Here is a 15,639-nt window from a genome sequence, read left to right on the forward strand (position 1 = left end):
CTTAATGAGGTGGCTTTTACTTGCAAATAAACTTACGACCTGGAGCTAAGTTAGATTCTTCTCTTCCGTGTCGCAGTTATCCCCCATGTGGACTGTAAAGATGGCGCCTCCTCCTATCGTTCCCGATGAGGCCTCTCCTCTATTCCACCTCAGCGCACATTTAACCGAGCTTCGGGTGAATTTCATCTTCCACCTTGTCAGTCAGATTGGTGACTGCTGTCAGCTTAGGTCTGTTCACCAATTTTTATCAGCTTTTAGCCTCCTTTGTCAGTGTCCTGCACGGAGCAGCTCAGTTATGCTGCCATCTCCATTCCCGGTTCGGCTCCGCCCCCGTGATTGTCATTTATAAGGTAACCACTGTGACTGTCATTTATAAGGTAATCACTGTTACTGTCATTTATAAAGTAACCACTGTGAGTGTCATTTATAAAGTAACCACTGTGAGTGTTATTTATAAGGTAACTACTGTGACTGTCATTTATAAGGTAACCACTGTGACTGTCATTTATAAGGTAACCACTGTGACTGTCATTTATAAGGTAATCACTGTGACTGTCACTTATAAGGTAACCACTGTGATTGTCATTTACAAGGTAACTACTGTGACTGTCATTTATAAGGTAATCACTGTGACTGTCATTTATAAAGTAACCACTGTGAGTGTCATTAATAAGGTAACTACTGTGACTGTCATTTATAAACTAACCACTGTGAGTGTCATTTATAAGGTAATCACTGTGACTTTCATTTATAAGGTAACCACTGTGACTGTAATTTATAAACTAACCACTGTGAGTGTCATTTATAAGGTAACTACTGTGACTGTCACTTATAAGGTAACCCCTGTGAGTGTCATTTATAAAGTAACTACTGTGATTGTCATTTATAAGGTAACCACTGTGATTGTCATTTATAAGGTAATCACTGTGACTGTTAGGGGTTAATGTGAACCTGACTAGCGCCATCTTGTTCTTGGGCGCCATTTTGTCTTTTCGCATCCATCTTGTAGTGATTGGCATCCATTTTGTAATGATTAGACTTTATTATTATGGTTCATTCTGTAGTGAGAAATATATGCTTGTTATTGTATTTTCCTTAGCCGGCTAGCCTTGTAGAAAGTCTCTGGCCTCACGCCCAGAAGAATGTTATATCAATAAGATGGTCAGGCGACCTTGTTGTCTGCGCAGATGCATGGTTTATTATGACTATAGATATTGTTTATGAGCTAGTGAATTTCCAGAACAATACTGTGTATAACTGTGTAAAATTACGCGGTCCTAACGTGTCATCCCCTTAACCCTGTATGCTGTTAACTGAAGTCTATAAGACATGCTTGCACTGTTCAATAAACATGAATAGCTTTAGATCATATTGCTGCATGGTCTGAGTCATTCTAAAGGATATCCTTATCAGATAATCTACATCTGCTTCAGGTGGTACAGTGGGCCAGAGGCTTTGGCCTGACCTGACACTCCCCCCATGAAACCAACACCTTACAGTTTCTGGTGTCAGTTTGTGGGATTCGCAGTCGGTGAGTATGAGTGTTTTTACCATGCTTTCCCTCTGTGAATCTGAACCTAAATTTAGTCTTGTAATAGGTGTTGATAATATATGATAAAGGGTTAAGGGGTTCCTGCGGTTGAGGCGCAGGTTTGCAGAGGTTAAAGTCCTGCCGGCAGTTGTGATAACCCCTCCAGCCAGGTTAATAGTCCTGTGCTGGTTTAAGACAGATATTGTAGTTCTGTCTGTGATACCCGCAAGAGATAAGATTTAGCATGCAATTTGACGAAAGATTTTAAGTTAAGTTCCCCGTGCAAGTTGGCAGTGCTTTGTCACAGTGAGTAAGACTCACGTGTGTGTTAAAGTTTTCCATATTTCATTCCTATAATAGAGTTTTGTTACCCACCTGAAACTCATGTTTGATATCTGATGCTTGCTTTGCTTATTTGTTTTTTTACTGCTATAAAATTGTGCTGTGCTTAGAAAATATTAAGTGGCTATGCATGTTATTATTGTTGCTATTATTGTGTTGAGGAATGGGATCTGCTTATAGATAATAATGCACAGGGAAGAGTACATATTTAATGTCTACAAAAGGGTTAACACTGTTAAAGACAGTTTCAGTCAGTAAGCACTGCTGTGTAAATTTAATGAGCTATCTCTGTGCTAAAGAATGTAGCGGGCAAAGAAGGGGGGCCGCCACTGAGCGCACATAGATCAGAGAACAGAAAAAAAACTGTTACAGCAGCTCCGTTTGTAAAACTTTTTGTTTGCTTGCAGTAATGAAAAGGAAATTTTGTATATTGTGATGCATGATGTGTGATGGTCTGTCGGTTCTCACTGTGGCTTGTATGACGTGTAACAGATTTACTCTAAACCAAAAACAGAATGTATTATTTGAAAAATTTTGTCCCAATCTATGCAGAAATTGCCGTTCTGCACGGATTCTGACTGAAATACATTTTAGAACAAGATAGAAGGAATAAGAGGGCGCTAAGAGCTAAGTTCCCACCACACTTAGTCAAATAATAAATAAATACAACAATGTTCAAGTTAATAACTTTACTTCACAATATTAAAATACAATTTATTATAACAACAAAAATATAGAGTCTGATAGAAGGGACGTCTCCCTTAATAAATAAAAAATGGAGAAACTGGATTACCACCTTAAAAACACGTGAAAAATTGCTTGAAAAAATTGCTTAAAAATGTATATATTAGGTGAGCGTTGTGTTATGATTCAGCAAATGTTGGTTACAATGTTAATATCAATCTTAAAGTTTAATCAGTCACAATTTTTGTAACAAAGTTCCTTATGTTGGCTGATCAAAAAGTGTTACAGTTCATCAGATAGTTTCAGCATGAAAAAGTTGTAATTCTGTTGTTAATATGACCCCCTAGGAAGTGGTTAAACGATCATATTAAACACCTTAAAGTCAGGTTTTATTTGTACTCACACTTTCTTATCCAAAATGACTTTGGTAACGATCTTTAGGCTCACACTGTTGGAGATTTACACAGGTAAGCGATATCTTCCAATGTTTTTGCACTCTTGCTTGTATCGGCTGAACCCGGTCAGCGTAATTGGAGACTGCTTGTTTACTCCGAACTCCTTGTTCGCCAGATAATTCAAGATTCCAAGGGGAGAAATGATGTCCACAGACTCGCACTTAGCGTGGAACACGCGCGGGCTAGAAAGTTAAAACTAGGTACCCTAGATTTTTAAAAGTAGAATAAAGTCCTTAGCAGGAAACAACACAAAGTCAATCTACGCGTTTCACCCGTTAGATAGGGCTTTTTCAAGATGCTGGTTTGTTCCCGGGACAGGATTTAAATATTCATTGAAGTGTGTTCATTGGTTGTGACTCTTTCCAATTAAAGGTGGAATTTGATCAGACTTGCTTTTACTTAAGGTGGTTTATTGTGTTCAATTCCATGGGGTCATTCATTCGTTCAAAAGAAAGCTGAATCACATAGTAGTATATAAATATTTTTGTTAAAAAGATTTTTTACGCTCAACATAAAAATATATTAGTAATATATTAAAATATTAAGTTAAGGTGGTAAAACCAGAGGTGGTATTTCATATTAAAAAATTACAGTTTAAAATGATATGTTCTATATCAGGTGAAACAGACAATTTAATCAACTATTGCATTAAATAAAAAATTATACGATAAATTAATTTTAAGATTCATTATACCTCAACTTATAGCCATTAGCTTATATATCAGATTATTCTAGAGAGTAGGAAATAATTTGAATTTGTTTCAACACAATCATTAAAATGGAGGACTTAATAATTCCATCTAAAATATAATAAACAAGTCAAGCTATGAGACCTTCTAAAAACTTCTAAAAAATTCCAAAAAAATCCAAAATTTTTTAACCTTTAATACATTCTTAAAATTATTCTAAAGTTACTGTTATCATATCAGTTCATCATATTAGATTTAAAATATTTTCTTATGTTTTCTATTTGTAAGTTCATTATATCTTAATACTCACTGTGCTGCTCTCTGTGCCAGAGAAGGGTTAATACACACTGTGCAGATCTCTGCGCCAGTGAAGGGTTAATACACACTGTGCTGCTCTTTTTGTGCCAGTGAAGGGTTAATGCACACTTTGCTGCTCTCTGTGCTAGTGAAGGGTTAATACACACTGTGCTGCTCTCTGTGCCGGTGAAGGGTTAAAACACACTGTGCTGCTCTCTCTGCTAGTGAAGGGTTAATACACACTGTGCAGATCTCTGTGCTAGTGAAGGGGTTAATACACACTGTGCAGATCTCTGCGCCAGTGAAGGGTTAATACAGTGTGCTGCTCTCTGTGCTAGTGAAGGGTTGATGCACACTGTGCTGCTCTCTGTGCTAGTGAAGGGTTAATACACATTGGGCGGCTCTTTGTGCTAGTGAAGGGTTAATACACACTGTGCTGCTCTCTGTGCCAGTGAAGGGTTAATACACACTGTGCTGCTCTCTGTGCTAGTGAAGAGGTTAATACACACTGTGCAGCTCTCTGTGCTAGTGAAGGGTTAATACACACTGTGCTGCTCCCTGTGCTAGTGAAGGGGTTAATACACACTGTGCTGCTCTCTGTGCTAGTGAAGGCTTAATACACACTGTGCTGCTCTCTGTGCTAGTGAAGGGTTAATACACACTGTGCTGCTCTCTGTGCTAGTGAAGGGTTAATACACACTGTGCTGCTCTCTGTGCTAGTGAAGGGTTAATACACACTGTGCTGCTCTCTGTGCTAGTGAAGGGTTAATACACACTGTGCTGCTCTCTGTGCCAGTGAAGGGGTTAATACACACTGTGCTGCTCTCTGTGCCAGTGAAGGGTTAATACACACTGTGCTGCTCTCTGTGCCAGTGAAGGGTTAATACACACTGTGCTGCTCTCTGTGCTAGTGAAGGGGTTAATACACACTGTGCTGCTCTCTGTGCTAGTGAAGGGGTTAATACACACTGTGCTGCTCTCTGTGCCAGTGAAGGGTTAATACACACTGTGCTGCTCTATGTGCCAGTGAAGGGTTAATACACACTGTGCTGCTCTCTGTGCTAGTGAAGGGTTAATACACACTGTGCTACTCTCTGTGATAGTGAAGGGTTAATACACACTGTGCTGCTCTCTGTGCTAGTGAAAGGATTAAACAAAAAGCATCCAATTTGTCTTTTGTCTGATTGGCTGCTGATTAACATGTGACTTCTCAGCATGTATTCTGGGAGATGTAGTTCAGTATTGAACTGACCTTTGTTCTCCTCCCATTTACTTCCTGTGCAGCTGCTTCTGGGTGAGTGAGTCAGGCTGTGTGTACTGTATTGTGTGATAAAACGTTTTAGTCACTTTCTAGTCTTCTTAAATAGTTTTATAATTGTTATAAATCTTGTTCTTTAATGCATGTTATTCAGCTGCTTGTGCCAGGCAATGGGATACTAAGTGCTGTTCAACTCTTTGTGTTAGTGAAAAGTTATTACAAGCTGTGTAGCTCTCTGTGCTAGTGAAGGGTTAATACACACTGTGCTGTTCTCTGTGCTAGTGAAGGGTTAATACACACTGTGCAGATCTCTGTGCTAGTGAAGGGTTAATACTCACTGTGCTGCTCTCTGTGCTAGTGAATGGTTAATACACACTGTGCTGCTCTCTGTGCTAGTGAAGGGTTAATACACACTGTGCTGCTCTCTGTGCTAGTGAAGGGTTAATACACACTGTGCTGCTCTCTGTGCTAGTGAAGGGGTTAATACACACTGTGCTGCTCTCTGTACTAGTGAAGGGTTAATACACACTGTGCAGATCTATGTGCTAGTGAAGGGTTAATACTCACTGTGCTGCTCTCTCTGTTAGTGAAGGGTTAATACACACTGTGCAGATCTATGTGCTAGTGAAGGGTTAATACACACTGTGCTGCTCTCTGTGCTAGTGAAGGGTTAATACACACTGTGCTGCTCTCTGTGCTAGTGAAGGGTTAATACAAACTGTGCTCCTCTCTGTGCTAGTGAAGGGGTTAATACACACTGTGCTGCTCTCTGTGCTAATGAAGGGTTAATACACACTGTGCTGCTCTCTGTGCTAGTGAAGGGTTAATACACACTGTGCTGCTCTTTGTGCTAGTGAAGGGTTAATACACACTGTGCAGCTCTCTTTGCTAGTGAAGGGTTAATACGCAGTGCTGCTCTCTGTGTTAGTAAAGGGTTAATACACACTGTGCAGCTTTCTGTGCTAGTGATGGGTTAATACACACTGTGCTGCTCTCTGTGCTAGTGAAGGGTTAATACATACGTGAAGGTTTAATACACATTGTTTGCTCTTTGTGCTAGTGAAGGGTTAATACTCTGTGCTGCTCTCTGTGCTAGTGAAGGGTTAATACACACTGTGCTGCTCTCTGTGCTAGTGAGGGGTTAATACACACTGTGCTGCTCCCTGTGCTAGTGAAGGGTTAATACACACTGTGCTGCTCTCTGTGCTAGTGAAGGGTTAATACACACTGTGCTGCTCTCTGTACTAGTGAAGGGTTAATACACACTGTGCTGCTCTCTGTACTAGTGAAGGGTTAATACACACTGTGCTGCTCTCTGTGCTAGTGAAGGGTTAATACACACTGTGCTGCTCTCTGTGCTAGTGAAGGGTTAATACACACTGTGCTGCTCTCTGTGCTAGTGAAGGGTTAATACACACTGTGCTGCTCTCTGTGCTAATGAAGGGTTAATACAAACTGTGCTGCTCTCTGTGCTAGTGAAGGGGTTAAACAAAAAGCATCCAATTTGTCTTTTGTCTGATTGGCTGCTGATTAACATGTGACTTCTCAGCATGTATTCTGGGAGATGTAGTTCAGTATTGAACTGACTTTTGTTCTCCTCCCATTTACTTCCTGTGCAGCTGTTGCTGGGTGAGTGAGTCAGGCTGTGTGTATTGTGTGATAAAACGTTTTAGTCACTTTCTAGTCTTCTTAAATAGTTTTATAATTGTTATACATCTTGTTCTTTAATGCTTGTTATTCATCTGCTTGTGCCAGGCAATGGGAAAGTTATGTTTAACTCTTTGTGTTAGTGAAAAGTTATTACAAGCTGTGTAGCTCTCTGTGCTAGTGAAGGGTTAATACACACTGTGCTGCTCTCTGTGCTAGTGAAGGGTTAATACACACTGTGCAGATCTCTGTGCTAGTGAAGGGTTAATACACACTGTGCTGCTCTCTGTGCTAGTGAATGGTTAATACACACTGTGCAGATCTCTGTGCTAGTGAAGGGTTAATACACACTGTGCAGATCTCTGTGCTAGTGAAGGGTTAATACACACTGTGCTGCTCTCTGTGCTAGTGAAGGGGGTTAATACAAAGTGTGCTGCTCTCTGTGCTAGTTTAGAGGTTAATACACACTGTGCTGCTCTCTGTACTAGTGAAGGGTTAATACACACTGTGCTGCTCTCTGTACTAGTGAAGGGGTTATACACACTGTGCTGCTCTCTGTACTAGTGAAGGGGTTATACACACTGTGCTGCTCTCTGTGCTAGTGAAGGGTTAATACACACTGTGCTGCTCTCTGTGCTAGTGAAGGGTTAATACACACTGTGCTGCTCTCTGTGCTAGTGAAGGGTTAATACACACTGTGCTGCTCTCTGTGCCAGTGAAGGGTTAATACACACTGTGCTGCTCTCTGTACTAGTGAAGGGTTAATAACACTGTGCAGATCTATGTGCTAGTGAAGGGTTAATACTCACTGTGCTGCTCTCTCTGTTAGTGAAGGGTTAATACACACTGTGCTGCTCTCTGTGCTAGTGAAGGGTTAATACACACTGTGCTGCTCTCTGTGCTAGTGAAGGGTTAATACACACTGTGCTGCTCTCTGTGCCAGTGAAGGGTTAATACACACTGTGCTGCTCTCTGTACTAGTGAAGGGTTAATAACACTGTGCAGATCTATGTGCTAGTGAAGGGTTAATACTCACTGTGCTGCTCTCTCTGTTAGTGAAGGGTTAATACACACTGTGCAGCTCTCTGTGCTAGTGAAGGGTTAATATACACTGTGCTGCTCTCTGTGCTAGTGAAGGGTTAATGCACACTGTGCTGCTCTTTGTGCTAGTGAAGGGTTAATACACACTGTGCTGCTCTCTGTGCTAGTGAAGGGTTAATACACACTGTGCTGCTCTCTGTGCTAGTGAAGGATTAATGCACACTTTGCTGCTCTCTGGGCCAGTGAATGGTTAATACACACTGCTGCTGCTTTCTGTGCCAGTGAAGGGTTAATACACACTGTGCTGCTCTCTGTGCCAGTGAAGGGTTAATACACACTGTGCAGATCTCTGCGCCAGTGAAGGGTTAATACACACTGTGCTGCTCTTTTTGTGCCAGTGAAGGGTTAATGCACACTTTGCTGCTCTCTCTACCAGTGAAGGGTTAATACACACTGTGCAGCTGCCTGTGCTAGTGAAGGGTTAATACACACTGTGCTGCTCTCTGTGCTAGTGACGGGTTAATGCACACTTTGCTGCTCTCTGCGCCAGTGAAGGGTTAATACACACTGTGCTGCTCACTGCGCCAGTGAAGGGTTAATACACACTGTGCTGCTCTCTGTGCTAGTAAAGGGTTAATACACACTGTGCTGCTCTCTGTGCTAGTGAAGGGTTAATACACACTGTGCTGTTCTCTGTGTTATTGAAGGGTTAATACACACTGTGTTGTTCTCTGTGCCAGTGAAGGGTTAATACACACAGAAGCACAACTGTAGCACAAGTTATGTTTATGAGTTAGTCATTTACAGCAGCTACACACAGGGCAGGGGAATAAGATAAAACGTTATATAAATCCGTTTTAGACACTGAGTATCATGTAATTTGTATAATGTGCAGCTCACGCGTCATCACACAGGTGTAGTTTATTCATTTGTAAAGCAGACAACAGCTAAAGTGTTATATTATAAATAAATATATGTGTAGATATGAATGTATGGGAATGATTAGCTGCATTATGGTCAGATTTGCCAGTGATGGGCCCTAACTCACAGGGGCCGCAGGTCAGTATTTAGGATCTTTATGGGCTGCGTATACATTTTGTCTGTTAACCCTTTCATGACAGGGTCATAATGTCTACATCGGAACAGCGTTCTCGGGATCGCGAGTTTTTAATTATGGGATCGGGTCTGGGGGGCGTCCCTATGATGCTAGCAATGCCCTCCAGACTGTGATCAAATCCAGGAAGCGCAGTTGGCTTCAGGACATCCAACGGCTATGACGTATTTCGTTCTAATGACGCTAAAGCCCAGCACCATTTGGACTGAATACAACGGCATAACAGCGGTATAAGGTTAAACACACAAATTACAATATATTTACAACAATTGTCCAGGTGCACAGGGCAAGTTCTACGGCTCTTGTTTGCCGATTTACCAGAAGTCACCCAAAGCGCACATTATCAGTCCTGCTTTATTTAGGGCCAAACGGTAGCATCCCTGGCTTATAAGGATATAGAACTATTTATTTTCATGAGACTTGTGTGTGGTGTTGCACTAATCTAAGGTCACAGAAAAAAGTAAAAAGAGCGATAGCCTTAAAAGTAAAACCACATTTATTACAAAATCATCTTAAAAACAGAGAAGTCAAGTGACAAGAATGAGGCAAGGGCACCTGTCAGAGCATTAGCACCCTGCCATGTCCCTTACATGATGAGCTCCGGGAAGTTACAGGGTACCAATTGCATATTTCTTCTAAGCTTTTGAATGGAGCCTATAATGATCCACAAGAAGCGCTCTTATTAAGAGTGTGAGATGTTCTACGAATTGGAGTAACTTTGGGCTGAAAAAGAATCTATAACGGTGCTTTCCCCTACCTGTTGAGCTGCCGAGTGAGCCTTCTTCTGATTGGAGGAAGCTCCCGTGTGACGTCATTATCGGCAGTCTGTGTTGGATTTGGACACACCCCCTATAGACGGACCGGGTTTCCGTGGAGCTGTAAGTTGCCAAAAACAGACGCTGAGGACGCTCACTGCAGCAAAGTGTCGGATTTCGGTGGAATATTATACACAAAGGGGATAGTTCTCTCTTTTGCCCACAGCAGATGGACATACCCTCCCAGGACCTTATGAAGAACCGTGAGTAATCGGAAAATACTCTAAGGAGGAGGTGAAGATTGTTTATATTTGTGACTATCATCTTATAACATTGAGCGGTATTCAACTGTTATTGTTATTACTGATCCTATACTCAAGTTGTGCTCCCTGTACCTCCTGTGGGGTAGCACTAAGGCAAAGCGGTGCTACACTAGAGCTGGGACTTTTTAAGTTTGGTATAACTGAGCACTCTCCCTATCTTTTTGGTTTGTTTTTTTGCACTAATCTAACACACAGGCCTAGTGAATACACTTTCCAAACACTTAGTTTTCCAATGGCCAAACCCACCCTCCTCACTTACGGCTAGATTTAGAGTTTTGTCGGTAACGACCCGCGTAGCTAACGCTGGCTTTTTTCTGGCCGCACCTTTAAAATAACTCTGGTATTGAGAGTCCACAGAAAGGCTGCGTTAGGCTCCAAAAAAGGAGCGTAGAGCATATTTAACGCAACTGCAACTCTCGATACCAGAGTTGCTTACGGACGCGGCCAGCCTCAAAAACGTGCTCGTGCACGATTCCCCCATAGGAAACAATGGGGCTGTTTGAGCTGAAAAAAAAACCTAACACCTGCAAAAAAAGCCACGTTCAGCTCCTAACGCAGCCCCATTGTTTGCTATGGGGAAACACTTCCTACGTCTGCACCTAACATTCTAACATGTACCCCGAGTCTAAACACCCCTAATCTTACACTTATTAACCCCTAATCTGCCGCCCCCGCTATCACTGACCCCTGCATATTATTATTAACCCCTAATCTGCCGCTCCGTAAACCGCCGCTACTTACATTATCCCTATGTACCCCTAATCTGCTGCCCCTAACACCGCCGACCCCTATATTATATTTATTAACCCCTAATCTGCCCCCCAAAACGTCGCCTCCACCTGCCTACACTTATTAACCCCTAATCTGCCGACCGGACCGCACCGCTATTATAATAAAGTTATTAACCCCTAATCCGCCTCACTAACCCTATAATAAATAGTATTAACCCCTAATCTGCCCTCCCTAACATCACCGACACCTAACTTCAAACATTAACCCCTAATCTGCCGACTGGAGCTCACCGCTATTCTAATAAATGTATTAACCCCTAAAGCTAAGTCTAACCCTAACACTAACACCCCCCCTAAATTAAATATAATTTAAATCTAACGAAATTAATTAACTCTTATTAAATAAATTATTCCTATTTAAAGTTAAATACTTACCTGTAAAATAAATCCTAATATAGCTACAATATAAATTATATTTATATTATAGCTATTTTAGGATTTATATTTATTTTACAGGTAACTTTGTATTTATTTTAACCAGGTACAATAGCTATTAAATAGTTAAGAACTATTTAATAGCTAAAATAGTTAAAATAATTACAAATTACCTGTAAAATAAATCCTAACCTAAGTTACAATTAAACCTAACACTAGACTATCAATAAATTAATTAAATAAAATACCTACAATTACCTACAATTAAACCGAACACTACACTATCAATAAATTATTTAAATACAATATCTACAAATAAATACAATGAAATAAACTAACTAAAGTACAAAAAATAAAAAAGAACTAAGTTACAAAAAATAAAAAAATATTTACAAACATTAGAAAAATATTACAACAATTTTAAACTAATTACACCTACTCTAAGCCCCCTAATAAAATAACAAAGCCCCCCAAAATAAAAAAATGCCCTACCCTATTCTAAATTACAAAAGTTCAAAGCTCTTTTACCTTACCAGCCCTGAACAGGGCCCTTTGCGGGGCATGCCCCAAAGAATTCAGCTCTTTTGCCTGTAAAAAAAAACATACAATACCCCCCCCAACATTACAACCCACCACCCACATACCCCTAATCTAACCCAAACCCCCCTTAAATAAACCTAACACTAAGCCCCTAAAGATCTTCCTACCTTATCTTCACCCTGCCAGGTTCACCGATCCGTCCTCGGAAGTCTTGATCCAAGCCTCGGAAGTGTTGATCCAAGCCCAAGCGGGGGGCTGAAGAGCGACGTCCATCCTCGGGCTGAAGTCTGGATCCAAGCGTCGACTGAAGAAATCCATCCTCGGGCTGAAGTCGGAAGTCCATCATCTGGATGAAGTCTTCTATCAAGCCGCATCTTCAATCTTCTTTCTTCTGGAGCGGAACCATCTTCTTCCAAGCCGACGCGGAACATCCTCTTCAACCGACGACTAGACGACGAATGACGGTTCCTTTAAATGACGTCATCCAAGATGGCGTCCCTCGAATTCCGATTGGCTGATAGGATTCTATCAGCCAATCGGAATTAAGGTAGGAATATTCTGATTGGCTGATGGAATCAGCCAATCAGAATCAAGTTCAATCCGATTGGCTGATCCAATCAGCCAATCGGATTGAACTTGATTCTGATTGGCTGATTCCATCAGCCAATCAGAATATTCCTACCTTAATTCCGATTGGCTGATAGAATCCTACCAGCCAATCGGAATTCGAGGGACGCCATCTTGGATGACGTCCCTTAAAGGAACCGTCATTCGTCGGGAAGTCGTCGTCGGAAGAAGATGGGTCCGCGGTGGAGGTCTTCAAGATGGAGCCGGTCCTCATCGGATGAAGATAGAAGATGCTGCTTGGAAGAAGATGGTTGCCGGTCCGGATCTTCTCTTCTTCCCGGATAGGATGAAGACTTTGGACCCTCTTCTGGACTTCTTCAGCCGTCGGATGATGGATGTCTAGCCCCCTCTTGGGTTGGATGAAGATATCGGAGCCAGGATGGATCGGTGTGATACCCGGTGAGGTGAAGACAAGGTAGGAAGATCTTCAGGGGCTTAGCGTTAGGTTTATTTAAGGGGGGTTTGGGTTAGATTAGGGGTATGTGGGTGGTGGGTTGTAATGTTGTATGTTTTTTTTTACAGGCAAAAGAGCTGAATTTCTTGGGGCATGCCCCGCAAAGGGCCCTGTTCAGGGCTGGTAAGGTAAAAGAGCTTTCAACTTTTGTAATTTAGAATAGGGTAGGGCATTTTTTTATTTTGGGGGGCTTTGTTATTTTATTAGGGGGCTTAGAGTAGGTGTAATTAGTTTAAAATTGTTGTAATATTTTTCTAATGTTTGTAAATATTTTTTTATTTTTTGTAACTTAGTTCTTTTTTATTTTTTGTACTTTAGTTAGTTTATTTAATTGTAGTTATTTGTAGGTATTGTATTTAATTAATGTATTGATAGTGTAGTGTTAGGTTTAATTGTAGATAATTGTAGGTATTTTATTTAATTTATTTATTGATAGTGTAGTGTTAGGTTTAATTGTAACTTAGGTTAGGATTTATTTTACAGGTAAATTTGTAATTATTTTAGCTATTAAATAGTTCTTAACTATTTAATAGCTATTGTACCTAGCTAAAATAAATACAAAGTTACCTGTAAAATAAATATAAATCCTAAAATAGCTATAATATAATTATAATTTATATTGTAGCTATATTAGGGTTTATTTTACAGGTAAGTATTTAGCTTTAAATAGGAATAATTTATTTAATAAGAGTTAATTTATTTCGTTAGATTTAAATTATATTTAACTTAGGGGGGTGTTAGTGTTAGGGTTAGACTTAGCTTTAGGGGTTAATACATTTATTAGAATAGCGGTGAGCTCCAGTCAGCAGATTAGGGGTTAATGTTTGAAGTTAGGTGTCGGCGATGTTAGGGAGGGCAGATTAGGGGTTAATACTATTTATTATAGGGTTAGTGAGGCGGATTAGGGGTTAATAACTTTATTATAGTAGCGGTGCGGTCCGCTCGGCAGATTAGGGGTTAATAAGTGTAGGCAGGTGGAGGGGACGTTGAGGGGGGCAGATTAGGGGTTAATAAATATAATATAGGGGTCGGCGGTGTTAGGGGCAGCAGATTAGGGGTACATAGCTATAATGTAGGTGGCGGCGGCGTGCGGACGACAGATTAGGGGTTAATTATTGTAGGTAGCTGGCGGCGACGTTGTGGGGGGCAGGTTAGGGGTTAATAAATATAATATAGGGGTCGGCGGTGTTAGGGGCAGCAGATTAGGGGTACATAAGTATAACCTAGGTGGCGGTCGGCAGATTAGGGGTTAAAAAAATTTAATCGAGTGTCGGCTATGTGGGGGGACCTCGGTTTAGGGGTGCATAGGTAGTTTATGGGTGTTAGTGTACTTTAGAGCACAGTAGTTAAGAGCTTTATAAACCGGCGTTAGCCCAGAAAGCTCTTAACTACTGACTTTTTTCTGCAGCTGCAGTTTTGTCGTTAGATTTCTAACGCACACTTCAGCCACGACTCTAAATACCGGAGTTAGAAAGATCCCATTGAAAAGATAGGATACGCAAATGACGTAAGGGGATCTGCGGTATGGAAAAGTCGCGGCTGAAAAGTGAGCGTTAGACCCTTTCCTGACTGACTCCAAATACCGGCGGTAGCCTAAAACCAGCGTTAGGAGCCTCTAATGCTGGTTTTCACGGCTACCGCCAAACTCCAAATCTAGGCCCTAGTTTGCCGTATTTGTAGGAGCCCATTTGATCTTGTTACTGAGTAGACAAAGGGTTGTCACTATTTTGTTAGCAACATTTGTATTGTTTTACATTATCTTATCACCCCTCTCAGACTTACTAGGGGCAGATATGTAGCAGGGTCAAGTTTATGGAGCCTGTAGGGTACACTTATAATTCTAATGATTGGCGAACAAAAGAATGAACAATCCAGAAAGGTGATATGCAGTAAAAGACACATTTTATTAGTGATCAAATGCAAATCTCATACAGAGACCAAACAGCTCTATGAACATCCTACGCGTTTCATGCTGACAGGCACTTCGTCAGGAATAAGTAACACCTCCCTTTTCCAACCTTACATAGCATTGCATGTGTAATTAACCCCATAGAGGGCAAACAAAAGTGAAAAATACCATTCTGAAGAAAACACAATTAAAGTAAATTACAAAATAATATTAAATCAGAATAAGAAAAATTCTAAATATATTAAATTGCATTGTTTAGAAATCGTAAATACACACTTAAATCACCTCTGAAAAAAGTAAAAAGCAGAAAAAGTGTATATGTGTGTATGTGGGTGCAGGTCCTTAAGGGAGAATTACAGTTACAGACACTCCAATATAGCACACAAAGTCCAGCACTCACAAACAAGCTCTCAGCTAGGATTAAAAAGCAAAACCGGAAGAGTAAGTTAATATAAATATAAATAAATAAATAAATATATATATATATATATATATATATATATATATATATATATATATATATATATATATACAAATGTAGATAAAGTTGCACACACCAAACAAGCAGCTACCCGGTGCACTGCAAAATTAGTATTGCATAGAGATTGTATTCCAAATACACACACGGCTTAAAGTGTGTTCCAAGTATTTGAAAGCAGCAGGCAACACAGGGAATTTCAAATAATAAGCATTTAATCCAGTTCAAGATAAACAGCAGGGCCTTAACCCATAACGTTTCGGTCTACACCTAGACCTTTGTCAAATGGAGCCCATGTGAGAGATACAGAACCCACTATGTGACTAAAC

The sequence above is a fragment of the Bombina bombina genome, chromosome 5, assembly GCF_027579735.1.
Source record: "Bombina bombina isolate aBomBom1 chromosome 5, aBomBom1.pri, whole genome shotgun sequence".
NCBI lineage: Eukaryota > Metazoa > Chordata > Amphibia > Anura > Bombinatoridae > Bombina > Bombina bombina.